The sequence below is a fragment of the Lepisma saccharinum genome, chromosome 7, assembly GCF_977018435.1.
Source record: "Lepisma saccharinum chromosome 7, izLepSacc3.1, whole genome shotgun sequence".
In the NCBI taxonomy this organism is placed as follows: domain Eukaryota; kingdom Metazoa; phylum Arthropoda; class Insecta; order Zygentoma; family Lepismatidae; genus Lepisma; species Lepisma saccharinum.
This window is the reverse complement of record NC_139235.1, coordinates 72,160,681-72,181,111: the sequence shown is the minus strand read 5'-3', so window position 1 is coordinate 72,181,111 and position 20,431 is coordinate 72,160,681. Positions and strand designations below refer to the sequence as shown.

The window sequence follows — 20,431 nt, the reverse complement described above, 5'->3', positions numbered from 1 at the left end:
CTCTAGCTCATATCTGCTGCATATGATGAACTACAGACCTGTTTTGTTCACTATTGTTCTGGTTAGTTTGCATTTCCACCATGCGTTATCACTCTTCAGAACATCCAGAGTATTTAACTTTGTAATAATCAGAATGAGATGGAGACACTGCTTACACTTTGCCACTCTGCCAACTGTACTTATATCGCAAGGTGCATGCCAATTCAAGACCTGCGTAAATATTTTTCTTGATTGATTTATTGAATTAGGTTATATTATTAGGTTGCTTTTCTGCTACTTTTGGCTAATCGCGATGATGAGTGATGAAATTGATGCAGGAACACACAATTCCTAGGCCAGGATTTGCATCCAGAACCCCTCACTTCTTGCATTTTGATGTCTTGTGTTTTTCCACAACGGCTGTAAGCAGCAAAAGGAGTCTTCTATCTTGGTTAGGGTAACCATAATAGTTGGACTCAAAACGGGACATCCCGAGGTCTGTTTACCCCCCCCCCCCATAATTATAAAATTATTGCTATCATTAACATATTGTTGTTCCATTATTTATTAAAGTTTGGATCACATAAATTATACATCGTAAATAATAAATGAAATATGATCTCCTGTTGTCAAGAGGTGTTAATAAGTATAATCTGGTATGTCTTAAAGTGGCCTCTTCTTATCAACCTTTGATGTTGAAGTTGATTAGTGCCAGAAGAACCAATGTTCTTGAGAAAGACTTTATTCATCAACAACCGTTCATAAAACTCCCCACATTATCTGATACACGATGCGAGATTTGCCTTTTGAGAATGTGCAGGTTGAAACTACATGTACACTTCTTGGCCATATTCATTGCTCTACAAATAACGGAACACGCCTAAAACAATACAATTAGCTGCTCGAACATTCTATAAATTCTAAAAACTCCATCAACATTTTTTTTAACATGAAATGTCTCTCAAATTTACATTTTGTTTTCAAGCTAACTCCTGGAATTTTATAAAACCGGACAAATTGAGGATTTTAAATATATCTGCGGAACGACCGGGACATGCCTCTGAAACAGGACTGTTCCGGTCAAAATGAGAAGTATGGTCACCCTAATCTTGGGAGTATATTGTAATTTTTTAAAATACCTACTACGGAAGAGGTTTGGCATGTGCAAATTACCCATGTAGGAGGTTAAGTAAGAATTTATAAAATCCTACAAATACATAAAAAAAAAAACAAAAAAAAAGTGAAGTTGCTCTAACCTTATATAAATATGTCATTTCATTTTACAGAAGATTCTGTTGCACACCCGTACCTCGATTTTACATTTTTCAAGACCAAGGCTAATTAAGGAAAATGTAAAATCCAGAAACATAAAATCGAGGTTTCACTATATACAGGGTCCAGCATAAGTTGTTACCCCAAAAATGCAAGATGCATACTGAGATAATTTAACTTTTACACAATACTACAGGCTTACCTGCAACTGCAATTCTCAGTTAATCAAGCAGGAATGTCATTGCTTCGCGACCATCAACTCAATGCCAATGTTACAGCAGGGTAGCAACTTATGCAGTTCACTCTACATACGGTTCTGCAACAATTACAGTGTTTACTTTCAGTGAAACTATCATTGGAAACATTACTTATTTTTTTACATTCTGTCATAAGTTAAAATATGAAAATAGGATGCATCCAGTCTGATTTTCTTTACAGTTATTGACAGAATACAAATTCGTGTAATCAATAGTATACAAAGTAAATCATTCTGTAATTTCCCTGTCCTGAAGAGGACTTGGTGCTGTTGAAACATCAAAGTTTATTTTTGAATTGACCACTACAGTTACATTATATTGTTATGAAGGAAGGATGAAATGCAAAGAATTTTAATAACAAACATTTTGTGAAAACATATATTCATTCGTCTCCTTAATGTGATCATGATGGATCCGGAAATGTGTGCACTACTTTGAATTTATTTTACGAAACTCAGTATATGGAGTTATGACCTTGCAAGAAATAATAATGGCTGAATTGTGAAGTTATTTATGCAGACTTCCAATATACGTTTGAATGGTAAAATTAACAAGGATATTTCTGTGGAGAAAAACAGATATTTGAGAAAAACAATATTACTCTAAATGTGTATATTCTTGTATGGAAATTTATCATGCATCTTGTCCCAGAATTGTTATTACGTCAGCTGTGGATATATATGTATAATAAAATATGAATAAGGTTCATTTGAAGAGGTTTTCTTGGGATACCAACCAGGTGATTTCTGGATAGGCTTCTAAGCTTTTGAGAGCTAACGTCACTCTCATTGGCTGTTATGTTAAGTTTTATGGCCGTTCGCCAGCTTAAACTGCTTGGCTGCGAGAGGTTGTAGTTATAAGTGAGGGGGGGCTGAAGGGCATCTACGTTGGGCACTGCTCAAACCTCTGTGAGGGTCCACTCTACGGTGCACACACTAAGGCTACTTGCTTCCGACTCTCCCGGCGACCTCTCGTCACCAAGGAGTTGGCTGGTGTTTGCTGATTTAGCATTTAATATCGGCTTGTGACAGTTACCTCTCAAAAACTCGGAAGCCTGTCCGAAAACGACCGGGCTGGTATCCCGATAGGAAACCTCTTCACCATTCGCCACCAGAAAAGCTTGAAGAATTGCATGAATAAGGTTCGTGGTTTTTTTTTCCCCTGGCATGGATATACCCTCCCCCCATATGTACCACACACTTAAACACAAGCAGCATGCAAAGGATGTGATGTTAGGAAAGTGTCAACGTAAGTAAAGGAGCATCCACATCCAGCTGCTAACACTTTGCGAAAATTAGTTTCTCAACATGCTTATACCAAACTTAACTTTCCTAACTAACTTGCATGCATTATTTACGCAATTAGAATTCTAAGAATACCTACACTTTTGGGTTAAAAAGCCAGGTTTAGAGCAGTTAGCATTTTCGCAACATGTTAACAGCTGGGTGTGATTCTCACTTGACCTGCCCATACTGTACCTGAGATTTGGACCAACAAATCTCTGATCTTATAGCATCATATGCCTCCAATTCACTGTGAAAATTGTTGATTTCAGTTCTTGACCATAGTTATTTCATAATCAAATAATCGTAGCAACTCTGTTAATGCATCAACCAGGATACGGAACTTGTGGTTCCGCCACCCAAGATATTTTTTAGAAGTCAGGATTGTAGTGGAGGAAAACAACACTTGATAACAAATATACAAATAACATTGCTTGGATGTAATTATGTACTTTGCAATTATGGTAATTTTTAAAGGAACCGTTTAACACAATTTTTGATGGAGTTAAAAATTCAGGTACTTTAGTATTATACGTACTACCTCATTTCAGAGTTTTAGCAATTACTTAAGATTTTGTTCAATATATGCTTTTGTGGTTAGGTCAGGCAGGTCAGGTTTGGTTCTCTTAGTATTAAAATAAAGTTCCTAAATGACTCATGTTTGGGAGGGGAATATAATTTAATGCAGACAAATAAGGTAGTCCGATTAATACTAAAGTACCGAAATTCACACTTATATCAAGATATCTACAGTCTGAAATTGTATTGGGAATTACCAGGACTTAAATTGCTATACTAACACCACTTATGCATCAAAATTAGTTTGGACTTGAAACTACCAGAACATAGCCAATATTCTTATACCCCTTGTCACTGCTACTAAAAATTGCCAAAATGAAAGTACATTAAAAAAAAAACAAGCAGAGGAATTAATATTTTTGCAGCTGGGAAAAAATGCAATATGCTCCATTCCAGTCACTGTCTGGAGCATCAAGGCAACTTTGAAAATGGAACTTCATCTTTCAGTGAACAGAAAACCGGCACAAGTCTTTGTCTAATTGTCATACAGAAAGCAAGTTTTGTCTTTATCTGTGAAACTTGCAGTTGATGTTTACTTAATTTGGTGACTGCTGCTAGTACAGTTCAACCCCAATTTTGTTTTCCCGGATTTTACATTTTCTCTGCACAATACATTCAAACCACACGGTCCCAGTAGAGGAGAATGTTGTACCAGTAGCGGCTCGTGCCTAAAATAACAGGTGAAGAAGTATATTTATAGGCAATGAAAACAAATAGTAAGTGCCAGTGCCCCCCCCCCCCCAATTTAAAACGTCTTTTTTGTCTTCATCCGTCCATCTGGAAAATGGTGTCTGCAACAAATTACACACTAAGTCATTTACTGGGTTCATTGTAGAAACCACAGCTCAACACATGAACACAACACACGATAGGAAACGCGAAACACACACGCGGAACAAGATCTCGCGAGAACGCGAAGATTTTGCCACAAGCACTGGATGCGATGTTTTCTCCGACGAGAGAACTGCTTCATCTAGAAGGCGACACCCGTTCAAGGCCAACGCTAGGTGACGTCACCGTTGCCATGACAACCGGCTAAGTTTTCCGCAACCTAGCGGTGTTTGCTCTTGGGTTGGGACGAACTCAATACGTGCGTAGCGCCGAGCGGCGTGTTATTTGAGTATTATCGTGTGCGTTCTGTTGGGAAATAGTTAAATTTAACAAGCAAATGAAAAATGTCAATATTAATTTGAAAATTAGGTGAAAACATCTGCACTTGTTGCACTTGGCCAGCCGCCACTGTGTTGTACCAGTAAACGTTTTCTGCATTTTACAATTTCCTGTATTTGAAATTCCCCCTTTCAGTCTTGTTCCCCTGAAGAACATAAAATCGAGGTTTCCTTGTACTGGTCGGACATCTCTACTGCTTTCCTGCTAGGTGTACTCCCACATCCAGATCATTATCTACAACTGTTTTGGTTTGGATTGTTGCAGTAAGAGTATACAAATATTCATGTGCATGTCCATTATCAGCATTTAATTTAGCATGCACTTGGTTATGTTGTCGGTGAGTGTGTGAATTTCATTCATTCTCTAACTAAATGGCAGTTGCATCTGATGCTTTGCCAGACCATTGTTGTCTGGAGGACAGTTCTTACCACCAATGGTTGCAGTTGATATCACAGCGCAGCTAGCAGCAAAACAGTGGAAGTCTTTTGTTTTGGACCGTGCCAACATTATTATTATTATTAATAGTTTTGTTATCATGGTACTTGACCTTCACTAATGGCATGCTCTGTATTTATAACACTTGTAAACTTTAAAATATAGACACATCTGATAAAATATTCATTAAACTTTGTTTTCTTTTATAATGTCATTTGCACTGCATTTTGCCACACAACACTAATACTGCACATGCACCAAAGGAAAAGAAACTGACACTACATTATGGTAGCTGCACTGGCGGTGAACTGAGAAACAAGGATGTTGATTTCACCATCAACATTCCTCCACTTGACTTTCAATTATTGGCATTCAAATTGTTTTCATTTGTTTCTTCAAGGAACAATTGCTTATATTCGAGCACTGTTACGTGACCTCGCGTGGCTTCCTTTGCAGTATGCCATACAATTTTGAACTCTGGTTTTGAAACAGTATAACTTACTGAAAATAGGGATATGATGTAAGAAGTAATTTAAATACTTGATACACTTCTACCTTCTTTCATGAGATAAGCAAGTAAAAGGACTTGACATGTTGTTTTATTTTTCTGTTACAATATTAAGGAATTTTAATAGTCGATGGTTATTCTCACTTCTTCCCTGTCAACTTCTCATTTTTGTGCAATCCCTAGGCTATAGCCTATTAGCAATTCCCCCCCTGCCAAGTAGTAAGGCAACACTTGCTATGAGGATGGTACTAACAGCCACAAAAATTAATTGAACACACATAAGCATCAGTGGCGTATGCTGGGTTCAAGACCTGGGCTGTCTCATCATATCATAGTATGCGAATGGACAGATATTTGTTGGTGAGGGGTCTCTTTTTTGTTCATTTATATATTCATTCTTATATTGAAGTGATGTGACATTGTGATTATAAATATTCACTTCAAAAATAATTATGAAAATGTACGTTGTATCATAGGCCGTGGTGGCTCAGTCGGTAACGAATCTGACTACCATGCTAAAGGTCCCGGGTTCGATCCCTGGCCGGTTCACATCTGGGAATTTTTCTAACGGAAGCGGCCCCGGCACCCACCCAGCATCGAATGACATGGGTACCTGGGGAAACCCTGGGGGTAAAGGTGGTCAGGGGCATGATGCTGATCACATCTCCCCCACTCACGACCGGATCAAGAAAGAGTAGGACATTGCCCCCACACCCCCTCTAACACTTCATGCCGTGGTGCCAAGCACAGGGGAGCACTTTACCTTTTTTTTTACATTGTATCATTAAGAGAAAAAATAAGGAAAGTATTTCTTGCTTATTTATAAAAATATAAGGGCCCATATTGTGAAACAGTTATGCAGATCTACTAGCGAAAATAAAGTATTAACAGTAATATATAATAAACTTCTTACCTTTAAAACTTCATTTCGATAGGAACTCCATTCTTCTCTTCTTCTGGGTAAATTTCAATGTCACTTTCATAAAATGTTTTTTCGGACCACACTTTCATTTTCAGAAGAACACTTTTCTCAATAGATAGAACAGCTGTGTTGTCAATAGATCCTTAATTATGTCACTCATTTTAGTTCACTAAACAACACAAAAATATAATTCACATATGAACTACCCACAATACACGCACGACCTTTAAGAAAACCCACGCACTTAGGAAACAAACTTCCTTCAACATTCCCGTATGAGATTTCCAATCCAACTACCCTACTTGCCTCTGCAGTTTCGGTCAGCTAACAAATCTCCCAATCTTCTGGTCACCATTGTAATGCAGATACTCTGGTTGTTTCAGAGGTCAAGGGCCTCTTGTGCTCGTTTGCAACCTCTTCATTGGAAAGTGATGTCCTTGCCGCAGAGGGAAGTTTCTCAGCAACCATTTTACCTTTCCTCTAATAGTTTCGCTCCAATATCCCACCCTTGTAGGGAAGATGCCACACTGGGAATAATGAGTTTGCAACACTGACGGTATCAAAGTAAGAAGACTGCCAAGCTCAACGCACGCAGCTCCCTGCAAGATAACCAACTCCCAAGAAACAACTTCTAAGAAATAAGTGTGCCAACTCCTGAAACACCATCATCTTCTCATTGAAATGAACAATTTATGCATGTTTTGTGATCGATATTTTTCTTCTCTTCTGAGCCTGGGCTTTACAGATAGCCTAGATCAGGCCTGTCAAACCTTGGCCCTGCGTATAATTCATGCATGCAATAATATTTATACATTTGTGATTATCCTGCATTTTCTTATGTCGAAAAACAAGCTCCGACTCAACCAAACTTCCCAAGATTGACCTATTTTTCCTGGGTAGATACATTCTTGCATTCCATTAAGGTGTAGGTGTGGTATCGACTAAGCAAGTTGTTTGACAGTTTAGTCCTGATGTGCAAGAATATCTTGCTGGTTGGGAGATGGAAGCCTGCATACTTTCGGTTGCCAATGAGTCAGTTCCTCCATTGTGAAGGGTTTACCTTGATGGAACGTCAATTTTTTTAAAATAGTTTCAGACAACCATGTCGATTCGTAAGCCTTGTGGTAGTCTACTTTCCATGTGAAGTAAATAGTTAAGAGCGTGTAAATTTTGTGCCCTGATAAGTGAATTCATTCAGAAATATTCCTTTCTCACTAAATACAGTTGTCAACCTCCATGACGGAGTGGTTAACACAGCATTCTATGACACCAGGTGTCGGGTTCGAATCCCAGCCTGAGCATGGGTGTTCTTTTTGTGTCCCTTCATCTAATAATTGCCCATCCTCGTCGTCCCTATTAACTAAAATTGGCAGAAAAGCGACGCTACATAACAAAATTTTAAAAACAGAATCGAAAATACAGTTGAGGAGAGGATTGATGACTTACCAGGCGATAGCAACAAACAATTGAAAGTGAAAATTGTTGGATTTGTTGCATTTTCGCTCCCAATAGATGAAAGTATATGGACGTCTGTGGGGTAGCTCAGTTAACTGTATTTATTCGTGGATGTGATTCTCATCTAAATGTGACAGAATATCTGATTGATATAATTTCTCTCCGTAACACAACAGAAGATATTTTTAAGGAAGTGGAGGACAATTTGCAAAGTTACGGTCTTCCTTCATCTCAGTTAGCAACATATAATTTATAATTGCAGTCATTTCCTAACTTGTCAGGAATATCAGTGGTCAATCTGTGAACTTCATTTAAGTCAATACTTGTCCAAAGTAAATATACAACTTGATGAATTTAAAAAGAGGTTTCAAGACTTCAAAGAGTGCGAATGGAAATTTTCTTGTTCACTGCTCTACTCTTTTCTCTTTTGATGCTGCGAATCCAAATCAAACATCCAAATGGAATTTATTGAATTACAATGTGACACATATTGATAGAGAAATATCTCAGGGTGGTTGTTTCTAGATCTTTCTCAAATCTCCCAGAGCAGTAACCTCCGATTAGAGATTTTGCTGCTGGAGTTTTAGTAATTTTGGCATCACTTGCCTTCGTGAACAGCTGTTCTTCATTATGAAGATTTATAAAATAGCCCAACGATAAAGAGTCTTCATTAAGAGTTTGTTGCTCACAAAAACATAATGCGGACATTGAGAAGCTAGTTTCTAAAAAAATGTGTCAAATCTCAGGGAACTGAAACTAGAATTATCCATAGGAGGCTTCTTGCCAAAACGTTTGAACAATTGTAATCAATTTATACATATAAAATAGTATCACAGACTACGAACAAATATTTTAAATTAATTTATTTCAATTATGGATTGTATTTAAAATTAGGGAAGGGACTGATTAATCGGTACTCTATCGGTATCGGCCAATATAGGCATATCGGTTTATCGGTAAAATTACCAATTATTTTACCGGTCCGATATATCAATAAATATCTGATCATTTAGTGCAAAATTCTGCCATTTTATTATAGTTTTTGTAGATAATCTACATACCCTACTTTCTAAAAAAGTAAATGTCTAAATATGAAATTTCTTTTGCACCGCAGTCACCTCGAAGCACACATTTATTATAGAGGTCAATGACCCTTTCAGGTTCTTCAAGGACCATTTCTAATTTTATATCGGATCGGTTATCGGTATCGGCCAAAATTTAATATCGGCACATCCCTAATTAAAATATATTTACTACAATTACACACACACACATATGAGTACAAGTAATCGTGCAGATATTCACTTCTAAGAAGGGTGGTACTTGAACAGGAATTAAGCCTTGTGGTTTTTGCATCCCCTGCGGTTGTTTATTTATGGCACTTAGGACGGGGGACTGTGAATATTTTTTTACAACACATACCGATCCTGTAATAGTAATCACTGGAATCCCCCCTGTCAAGGGCGACTCCTTAGTTTTGGACTTCAAGGGGTTGGGGTTCGAGATGTGTGGCCCGGCGAGTTTTGACATTAACGTCATGCGGCCCTACTAACGAATTGAGTTTGACATGGCTGGCCTAGATAGCCTGAAATATACGCCTCTGATAAGCATTTTCTCATATAAAGTGAGAACTTGCTTTCAGTATACTAGTTGCTGTTGAGTGACTGATGAATATTTCATTTAAAGCAGTACACCCCAGCAATTGCAGTCTTGCAGGCCAATGTGACTGCCATCTGGACCTACAGCTAGTACAATCATCTGTAGGTTGGCGTTTTGTCCTTATATTTACTGAGAGGCCCTTTACAGCCTCAGCTTTTTACATGGGTAAGGTTATCTTAGTCCTCAGAGGCACATGTTGATTTTAGCTACGGTAAGGCATATAATGTGATGGGGGCAAACAGCCTAAGCACTGATGCACCCACAATTTTAATTTCAATCAAGCAATATTCCATGTACTTATTTCCAGAAGTGGATCCCCAAATTTAATATTTTTGCAGCTATAATTGTGATTTTTTTTTTTTTTTATGTTTTCAAAATTCGTAGTTCTTTCTCAATACTGAACCCTTCCATGTGACTGGAACCACACCTATAAAATTAATGTGGGATGCAGGTGCTGCTTGTTTTGAGCACTTCCTGTGTATGTCTCTTCTTGTCATTGTATTTAGGATGTTCTTCTGTCAACTTTTATCTGTATCTTGGTGACACATTTTTTTTGTCTTCAGATATAGTTTTGTTGCTGGTTAAGGAACTCGTCTTCATGTAATCGATATTTATATTATTGATACCAATCAGTGGTCAGCTTTTCATTTTTGTTACCTGTATGCCTTCATATTTTGTGATGTTTCTACTATTTATTCAGGTGTGATTGGATTTTGCATCCAACGTTTTGAGAACTGACATATCCCTTCAGGAAATGGGAGGAAGAGACCACACTGTTGGAATACATGTATGCTGTCGATATTTGGAACGAGACCCAGATACACTGAGAGAGAACAAAAAATAGTACAATACAGAATTACTAAGATGTTGATGGTGAAGTGGTACTGTTGCCTTGTAATCAAGGGGTCCCAGGTTTGATACCTAGTGGAGGCACCCAGTGTTTCGGATTCCACTTTAGCATTTAAAGAATTGATAGTTTCATACAAAAGCACCCAAATGATGCACTGTGGGATCACTGGTTTCCAACGAAACCACTAGCACATGTCAGCAATTAACACTTCATTAACTTTCATTATTGGGAGGTAAAATGTATAAATTTTACTTCCACTAAGATTCCTGTCATTCTGATAAACAAAAATGATTTAATATCTCTACGGCAATTAGTTTTCTTGCTACGATTTTTTCGTACATCGCTGCAAGTTTGAAAAGTACATGCCTGAAAAGTTTCCATCTGGAGAGGCTCCTGTCCACTAGAAATTAAATTGCCTTTCTGTTCATAAAATGCAGTTAAATACAAACTCTAGTCAACATTTCATTTCCTTTTTCAAAGTGCCAGTTCTTTCCACTGGTGTTAAACAAACTTTAGTCAACATTTCTTTTTCAGAGTTCTAGTTCTTTCCACTGGTGTTCGCATTGTAAAATCTTTGAACATTAATCATATAAGTTTGTTGGGGTAACCCCATGTTAAAAATGCTTAACACACTTCTTGTGTCGAATGGCTGAAGTGATAGCAGTTTTATTTTTGTCGTATTTTCATGGGTTTTAGTGTAACTACTGCAGAATCTTTTGACAATGTAAATATAAGTTCTGAACTTAGCAGTAATCAATTTTGAATAGTGCAGGCCTTTCCAGAGCTGTCGAAGACAGATCTCATCCCAAATCTCCACAGCATACATATGCAATTCACAGTCCAACGTTTAAGTAATGAGACAGTCATTCATCAAATGAAAAAGAAACGAAATACTGAACATTGCCTATTTATTACTCAAAGTACATATCTCCTGCATTGCTGCAGCAATTGGCACGATTTGCCAATGATTGAAATGACATGTGCAAGTCTTCGTGTCTTATAAGATGTGATGCTACAATCTGTTGGATGTTCCTGTGTTCATCAAACGTATGTAATTTCAGCAACATCTTCACTTTCAGGAACACGAAATAATTGCAGGGACATAGGTGTGGAAAATTGAGAGGATGACTGAACACACACACTTCTTTTCCAAGTAGGAATAACTGGACAACCACTGCTCGCTGGCGCAGTACATTACATTATTGTGGAGCAGGAATCAGCTGTCCAGTTCACAATGCTAAGGTCAAACATTGACAGTTCTCTTTCATTATCACTCAGAGCACAATAGTACCAAGTCAATTACAGTTTCACCCTTTGGAACAAACACATGATGAATAGTGGCTTCACCTTTGACTGCATTTGTTGCCTCTTGGTAATTTAGCAACTTCCATTCTGCTCTTCATCGTTTTGCAGGAGGACCATTGCAAAAATTCTGTGCAACATTGCAATTGAAGCATTTTTTTTATTCTTGCAAGCAGTTTTAGTATGTCTTCCAAGGAGCTTGATGCCCATTGTAGATTGTGGACCACACTGCTTCACATACAATTCATACATGGGACAACATAAAATTTGTCTCATTACTTAATTGTTTGACTGTGTATTCCCATACCACATAGTCTCTCTGTTCATTTCCAATCATCCGAGAATATCTGTTTGAACCACAATATTGTTTGTCCCCCATGAACATTGGTCTCCAAATGTTATTGGCAGTTTACGTGTCCCTTTTAATTTTTTTTAAGTAACGTGTTCTCAATAAATTCTCAATAATTTTCTTAATTTCTCCCAACACAAGCATAAAACATGACAAACCATCAAGGTAAGTGTTGCATCCATTTGATTTACTTTCATACAGGTTTGTGTGGGAATAATAGGTTCAAATCTTAAAGATTAATGTGAAATCTCTTGAAATCTGCAGTTGACTGATGTCACTCAATTTCTGTATTTCCAGAATGTGGCAAATGATTTGGACTCATCCAAATATATGTAGGGAAAGCCATAAACAACACTGCTGAACGTGATGGTCATCACATGCACAAGAAACTGGTATAAGTGTTTTAAGTTAATTCTGATCTTATCTCTGGGGTATGTTTTCTGTTTTTCCCTGAGACGGTTGTTTCGTTTGAATTTGTCAAGTCATTCTTTCATGCACAATGGTGGTGATGTTGATTTCTCAGGTTTTGACAATATAAGTGGTGCCAGTCAATATATTGTCCCCAATTTGGTGCATTTTGTGGTTTTTGGCCAGGAAGAAATTGATTTTATAACATTCCTCTGTATCCAAACAGCACTAAAAATACAGCATCCTGATAGACTTCTGATTCATTCGGACTCTACACGGTTCTCGGGAAGATATTGGGAGCTATTGCAAAATATAACTAGCAGGACCATTGAAGTTCATTTAATTGACAGGCCAACTCATGTATTTGGCCAACGTTTAAGCTCGGTGTATCATGCCGTGGATGTTGTTAGAATTTTGGTGCTTCAAAAATTTGGTGGCATTTACCTTGACACCGATACTTTCCTTCTTCGCTCTCTCGATCCGTTTCGATACTTTGAGATTACATTGGGGTGGCCGGTTGGTGGATATATCGGAACACAAATTTTAATAGCTCATCCCAGTGCCAGATTTCTCAAATTGTGGCTGCAAAGCTATCGGAAGTACCATCCTAATATGTGGTATTATAATGCCGGTCAGGAACCAACGGAACAGATTTTGAAGGAAAGACCAGAACTGGTACACAGGGTCCCAAAGCTTTTTGGAGTGGATAATCTTTCAAAAGAATTGTATGGTAGTGAGGTTTGGTCAGACTGGAAGAGTATGTATGCAGTACATCTGTTGAGTCGGCACATATCGTACTTGGTACCTGAGAGTGATCTCTTGAACTTTGATGAATCTTCAATAGCAAATTCCAATACAACATTTGCTGCAATGGCTCGGTGGAGTTTGTATGAAGTTCCCCCAGTTTTTCATGTACTTCCAAATATATAATACTCACTTCTTTGTGAACGTCTCCACTCTTTGCACAAGGAATTAATTCCTTTATTGCTCTCCTTAGTGGTTTCGATGAAATTTGCATATCTGATCATAAAGTGAACTTTAGATTATGTAATCATGGCAGTTTCTCAAAATTTTCATATTTCAAGGGTCATGGGGGAAAAGCAGGTAAGTCAATCTTCGTCAAACTCCAGAAAAATAAATGTTAATTGCAAGATGTTACTGGACATGTACATGAAAAGGTAGAAAAATGCAGGCTTTGAAAGAATGAAAGTGTCAAAAGTATCTTAATCTTTGATCGTATGACACCGGTACGTCACTTACGACAGGAAATTGACTTGTCTGTTTTTTTTTCTCTGACTCTTCATTTAAAATGCAATGTTGAAATAGATATAAAACAATAAAGAGGAGCAGATGGGGTGTACTGTTCATATTTTAACATATATATGAGATATTCCTCTTCTGGTTTACAGTTGTTTAACACATTGAATCCCATGCATGTGCACAGTCTTCTCATTGAATGGAAAGCACATTCATTTCATTGATTGGCCTATATTTTCATTGCTTTATCATCACTCACAAACACACACACACATATGCACACTTGGCCATGGGGGCGGGGGGCTCGACGTCCCCTTCCTGGCTATTGAAATTTAGTATGCTAACATTACTTTTTATGTTGATGACAGGATCCATTTCAGTACACCCTACATATGGAATCTTGAAGAGCCCCCCCCCCCCCCCCCCCCCGGAGAAAACTCCTATGGGCACCCATGCACTTGACCAATGTGTTTACTTGAAATATCGAAAGAAATGGAACACTTATTTATTTACTTGTAATGGGTTATTTACTTGCACACCGCCTGTGTTTCATACTAAGGGTAGATATGTTTAGTATTTGAAGTACGGACTTTTTCATTATATGAGAAACAAGGACTATGTTGAACAATTCTCTAGCACACGCAAAATTTGATTTATTTGGTGTTTTAAGTCCACTTTATGCACAGGAAGGCTAATCTTGTTTCTTTTTTATCGTGTAGACAAAGAAATTGCCTTTATTTTTATGTATAACACATGTATAGTAACACCAAAAAATTAATTGTTTCAGATCATTGAAAATCACATAAAATGCCCGGGTTTCGGAGTTATTGCCAATTTAAATACCCTGGGATTCAATATGTTAAGCATTTAAACATATTTTTTGATGTAATGTTTCAGGAGAGCACACTCTTCCTTCATGAGACATTTATTTATAGTCTTATCAATGTTAGTTATAAAAATAGGATAAATTTAACAAAAACAAAAAAGATGCAATGAATCTTGCAATATGTTACATTCTTGGAGCCTAACCAGTGAATTAACTGTTAAATGAGCAACAATTTTTGAATGACTGATCGAACTACAAATAAATGTGTGATATGTTCTAAAATGTGTTTCAATGTTTGGAACAACTGCAAATTTGAAGAGGGTTTCAAGAGTGCATGCAATACATATATGCAAGAAGAGTCATATGAGGTAGAAAGACAACACAATACAATCTTCATCATCTGCTACTCCTTAAATATTTATATCTATTGACCTTCCTTTCAATTAATGGCCAAGTCTAAGCTTCTTTTCACCTCCTCAGGAAGATAATAGATCTTCATTAAAAGATTGAACTTTTATGTACATGTCTGTGTCGCTCAAGATTTACTATCATGTTGGTGACAAGAGACATGAAATATATGTTGTTTTATTTAGATTGTATGTTTTGTTATCCAGGTGGTGTTACATGTAAGGGTTGGATATTTTATTTCCTTATTACATTTCAAGAGCATACACATTTATGACACTACTTCAACATTGTTAGCCTAGTGTATATACATGACAAGTCAACTTACCCACTGGACATCTTGAATGTGTCAAATGCTGATAAAAAGGGCCTGGATTTTGATTACTTAAAAATCTTTGAAAAATGACCCAAAAATGTGTACAAAACTCAATCTGCTTATTGAAAATAGTATATATATTCCAAGACAAACAATTTAACAATTGCTTCTTCACCTTCACAGACGGTGAATAAGAAACTGGACAATGTTGCATTTCGCAATTTTCAGACAGGCTTCGTTGCGCTGGTAGTTAAACACAGAGTAAGTACCGCAAGATAACATTCAGACAAAACAGAAATTGTTGAACTTCTTATGTTTCAGCATGCAATGACACAAAATTTTTTAAAAAAATGACGCAAAATTTTAAAAAATGACCTAAAATGATGCAAAAAATGACCAAAAAAATTACATTTCTTCAACCTGAGGAGGGTGTTCAGGATTTGCGTACTAGTTAGCAATGTCTACGTTGCACCAGATAAAAGATGAAATGTGATCAAAATCCAGACCCCTGCTGATAAAAGTTTGCATGGTTATGGCTTCCAATCTGGACTTTCTCGTCAGGGTGTGGGCATGTACAGGTAATATGCAAATGCTATTGAGATGAACAGAGATGCCAAATGTGAAGGGAGTTTTGCAAAATTTTCTAGATTTCTTTTGTTTTTCTTACGTACTCCTTATGCTAGGTTTATCCTAAAAAAATGGTCTTGTATATCTTGGGAGCAATGGAAAAACATTTCAACATGACAATTTTCTGTTAGTTCTTGAATTTGTGGCATTATTTTTAATAATCTTCTTCTTTAGTTATTTCTTAAGCCTATGGTGCATTTCAGCCATAAATATAAAGTACAATAATATAACCTGCAATGTAAACATATTAATGTAAAGGTTTGTACTTATTAATGTCAGGTTTTTCTATCTTTACAAATGTTACATCTAAGAGGCAATATATATTTTATTATTGAAATGAAATTGATATGTAAATAAATTAACAGATTGAATAGTAGCCAACAGACTTTCATAAAATAAAGTTAGCATAATAATCTGTTGATATGATAAACATTGTGAAAACCAGTGAGATAAGGGAAGTAAATTCTGAATACATTTTAAATAGGGAATGTAAATTATGATTGCATTTTTAAATAGGGCAAGTAAATTATGAATGCATTTTAAATAGGGGAACTAAAATATGACTGCATTTTAAATAGGGGAAGTTAATTATGACTGCATTTTAAATAAGGGAAGTAAATTAGGAATGCATTTTAACCAAGAATCAATTTCACTTATGAATTGTAAAAGCAATATACACCGATGAGCCATTACATTATGACCACCTACCTAATACTGTGTATGACCACTATTAGCCCGCAGAACCATAGTCACTCGGTGAGGCATCGATTCAACAAGTTGGCAGAAGGTGTCCTGGGGTATCTCATGCCACAAGCGCAACAGCAGATCCTCTAGTTGGCACACAGTGTGGGGTGGTGGTGATGTAGCACGAACCTGCTTCTCCAAGTTGAACCACAAATGTTCAGTGGGGTTCATATCCGGACTATTTAGGGGTCACTGCATTAAAGCACATTCACTGTCACGTTCCTCGAACCAGTCATTTACAATCCCGGCAGTGTGGCACCGCACATTGTCCTGTTGGAAGTGGCCGTCACCAGCAGGAAACACTGTTGACATGAATGGATGGATTTGATTCACAATAACGTCCATATACCAGAGAGCCGTCAGTGATTGGTGTACTGGAATAATGGGCCCCAGTATGTCCCATGAAAACATCGGGCAGACCATCACACCTCCTCCACCGGCCTATCTCCATCCAACCGTGCAATCATGCCATAGCCTCCGATGGAAATCGGCATACACGCGCTCGGCTGTCGATGTGATGAACCAGGAATCTGGTTTCATCGGACCAGGCAACCATTTTACAATCATCCACAGTCCAGTGTCAATGATTTTGTGCCCACCTCATGCACTGGTTTCGGCGGAGTGCAGTCAGCATTGGGGTACGACTCAATTGTCCGATGCACAAAGGTGTTCGATGAACTGTGTGCTGTGAAGCGTTGTCCTGGTCACCACTATTGTAACTGTGAGTGATTTCTTGCACTATCGCCCAGCAGTCGCTCAGAACAATGTACGACAGCTTCAACTGGCCTCTGGCATCAATTAACCGCTGTCCACATGGCTGGACGACAAGTCGTTTTTTACCCATCGTTGCACCACTTTCGATACCTGCTCACAACAGTGGCACGAGAGCAGCCAATGAGCCGTGCCGTTTCAGATATGCTGGTACCAAGGTTCCGTGCCATGACAATTTGACCTCTATCAAACTGGGAGAGATCAGTCGGTTTTTCCCATTCTTACACCGGAGACACTACTAACAGCGAGCCTGTAGACCTGCCTATTATATACCATGCTGCCAGAGTGTCATGTGTTACTCTCCATACTCCAGGCGCTAAATGTTTTCGGGTCGGGGTGATCATAATGTAATGACTCATCGGGGTATGCTACATTTGATTTTATAAGAGCATGAAAAGTACAAAGTGTTGTGTTAGTTCCACCAGTGTAATTTGTTGGTGGAACTTTATTCTTATACCAACAAATGAATCTCTTTAATTGGAGCTATTTTTATTATAATTTAGATACATATATTTTTGAAACAACTTGTTTTTACAGTATTTTAACCATACATTTGTTAGCAGTATTAACGTAAATGTGAATATCTTTTTTTGGGTTATTTGTCATTATTTACATGAGTTTGTTCTTTTGTTACTGTGAATATTAAGAAAAATATAAAAAATAATACATTTAGTCTTGTAACAGCAGTATGGAAAAAGTTACCTTCAATGTTAACAAAAATGTGGTTCAAGGTCTTGATGTACTTAAGTATTATTTTTTTATCTTCAGTCATTAAAACATTAAATGAATAGTGCTTTTTGTTTTAATTTTCTTTTTTAGTTTTCCGATTTAATAGACTGTAAAAAGAATTGCGACAATATTTTCAGATGTTATTTTGTATTAGTTCAAGCTTTGGAAGTTGCAACTGAGTGAACAATTTGGCCATTCTTTCATGTTCTTATGGACATAACAGTTTTAATACACATGAAACATGCTTACGTATCTGCATACCTGTTTATTTTATTCGATTAATATCAGAGACCAATGTTATCATCCACATCACAACTTGTAGTTGTACTGTTTTGTAAAATCAATTTCTAAATTTGATGTTTCTTCTAAACCAAATCAAATTGTGATCACATTACGGAGACAAATGAATCTTTAATGTTTTTAATTAAATGTTTGTTTTATAATCGATTAGTACACTTTTTATCAGTGCTTTGTAAGAATTGGTAAAAATAGGCAAAATTTCACATCAGTTCCTAACATTTCCCAATTTAATATTTCAATGTATAGCCTCTAAAGTGGTATCCACACTTCTGCTGTTTTGCTTTTGTGTTTTATGTTCACTGTCCTTTTATTGAAGATTAGGCACACACAGGAGATGTACTACGTAAACATTTTCAGCAAAAAATGCAGGCTCGAGCAGGACTTGAACCCGGGTCTCTGGCATACCGTGCCATTGCTCTACCACTGAGCTACTGAGTTGGCCTGGCCTCGCCTGATTTTTTGCTATCGCTGTTTTACCTGCATGGAATTGTCTCTGCTTGTGCTGCCTGTGCTACCTGTCCTTTTATATTGATTTCCTAGACACGAGATCCGTACACTATTGGTTGTTGGTTTGTATTATATCAGTACTTTATCATTATCAGTAAAGATTTCTTTATCTGTTTGTTTCTTTGGAGAGTAATAAGTTTGAGGCTGTATGAGCATCTTTGTGTTTGAATACCAATTAACTTGAAACTTAATGTCATCATCATCATGGTTAATAATATAAATTCAGCTGTGTATGGAAGTGGAGAAGGACCTATTCGTGGCATTTAATCTTGGTCCTCAGCTTTAATGGTCCAGAATTTTGCCTACAGATACTGGCAGTGTGTGGCTACATGGGCATACACTTGTATGGCAAAACACAAATGTGTGCTCAAATTTTACTTTCAGTAGTAAATTTTGTTGTACTTGCACCCGCAACACTTACACCCACCGCAAAATGACTTCGGACCTCATAACAAAAGCACAAGAAATACAGAAAATTCATGTGAATAGCTATTCCTAAGCTATTAGATACAGCAAAAAATGCCTATAATTTCCTGCATGGAGCAACTTGACAATAAGAAATATAGAAAATAAATATCTCAATAGATGAGGCTTCATAATGTAGAAAACATGGTGTAAATATTGTACAGTTTCCATGTTATAAATGATCACACTACGCTGTAGCATATAATGTGCTGGAGAAAGTCCCCCCCCATTTTTTCCTTTCTCCATTTCTTTATAAACACTCAATATAGAGATGTATCTCTGCCAGAAAGTATTTTGAATTGAATAATGAGTATCAGCCAGTACTTTCTCTTAAGTCTAGATATGCTGCGAGTAATGGAAAAATCCCCAAAAAAAATGGATTTACAAATATTTCAAGCCATGTAATATTTATAACTGCTCTGAATAATTTTAAATTCAAGTTTCACCATCATCAGAAATTTCTCTTTCTGTAATAAGCGCAATGGGCTTCAATTTGGCTCAGGCACTTGAAAAATGTAATTCAGCATATGGATATGGTTGCTAGACATCAAGTTTTTTAACCCTCAACTACAGTTGTGACGTCCCACGGACCGGAGCGTTCCTTTTGTTTGTTACCCCACCATTAGTTTTCACCTTGAGGCTACCTCTCTTTCAGTACCTTCCTCAACTTCCGTGTGCTGTGAAAATGTGAAGGGAAAGGTTGCATTATTTGCTTCTGTGGTGTTCTATTTATATACTGCCGTCCCGCGAATGTCATGACTGTGTTTGGGGGTTAAAATCCCCGTCGATTCATTACGATCAATAGACAAGAGAATGGCAGATATTTTTATTTGTGGCTATACTGAATAGAGGGACCCGTGGTTTTGAAGAATGAATGTTAAACAATAACTAAGGACTAAGTTCATGTTGATCAGCTGTATTTTTCTGGGGGGGGGGGTAAAGGAGGCATATTTTCCCCATAATAGTGATATCCCCCTTAAAAACAGATCTTCAGCCTGAAATTATCATGTTCCTTCAACACACATGTAATAATTAACCTAAATTACTGTGACAAAT

General features: G+C 37.2%; 1 protein-coding gene across 4 annotated transcripts in view; it reads left to right on the top strand.

Annotated features, from left to right (window-relative positions):
* Positions 1 to 20,431, top strand: part of LOC145989914 (U1 small nuclear ribonucleoprotein C-like) — a 41,802-nt gene that overhangs the window by 13,627 nt on the left and 7,744 nt on the right. For 2 of the 4 annotated variants that reach the window (XM_083125419.1, XM_083125420.1), the window contains exon 3: positions 12,318 to 12,412. The exons of the other annotated variants lie outside the window; for them this stretch is intronic. The gene's annotated coding sequence lies outside the window, so the exon portion shown is untranslated. The remainder of the gene's footprint in view (positions 1 to 12,317; positions 12,413 to 20,431) is intronic. 4 annotated transcript variants of the gene reach the window in all.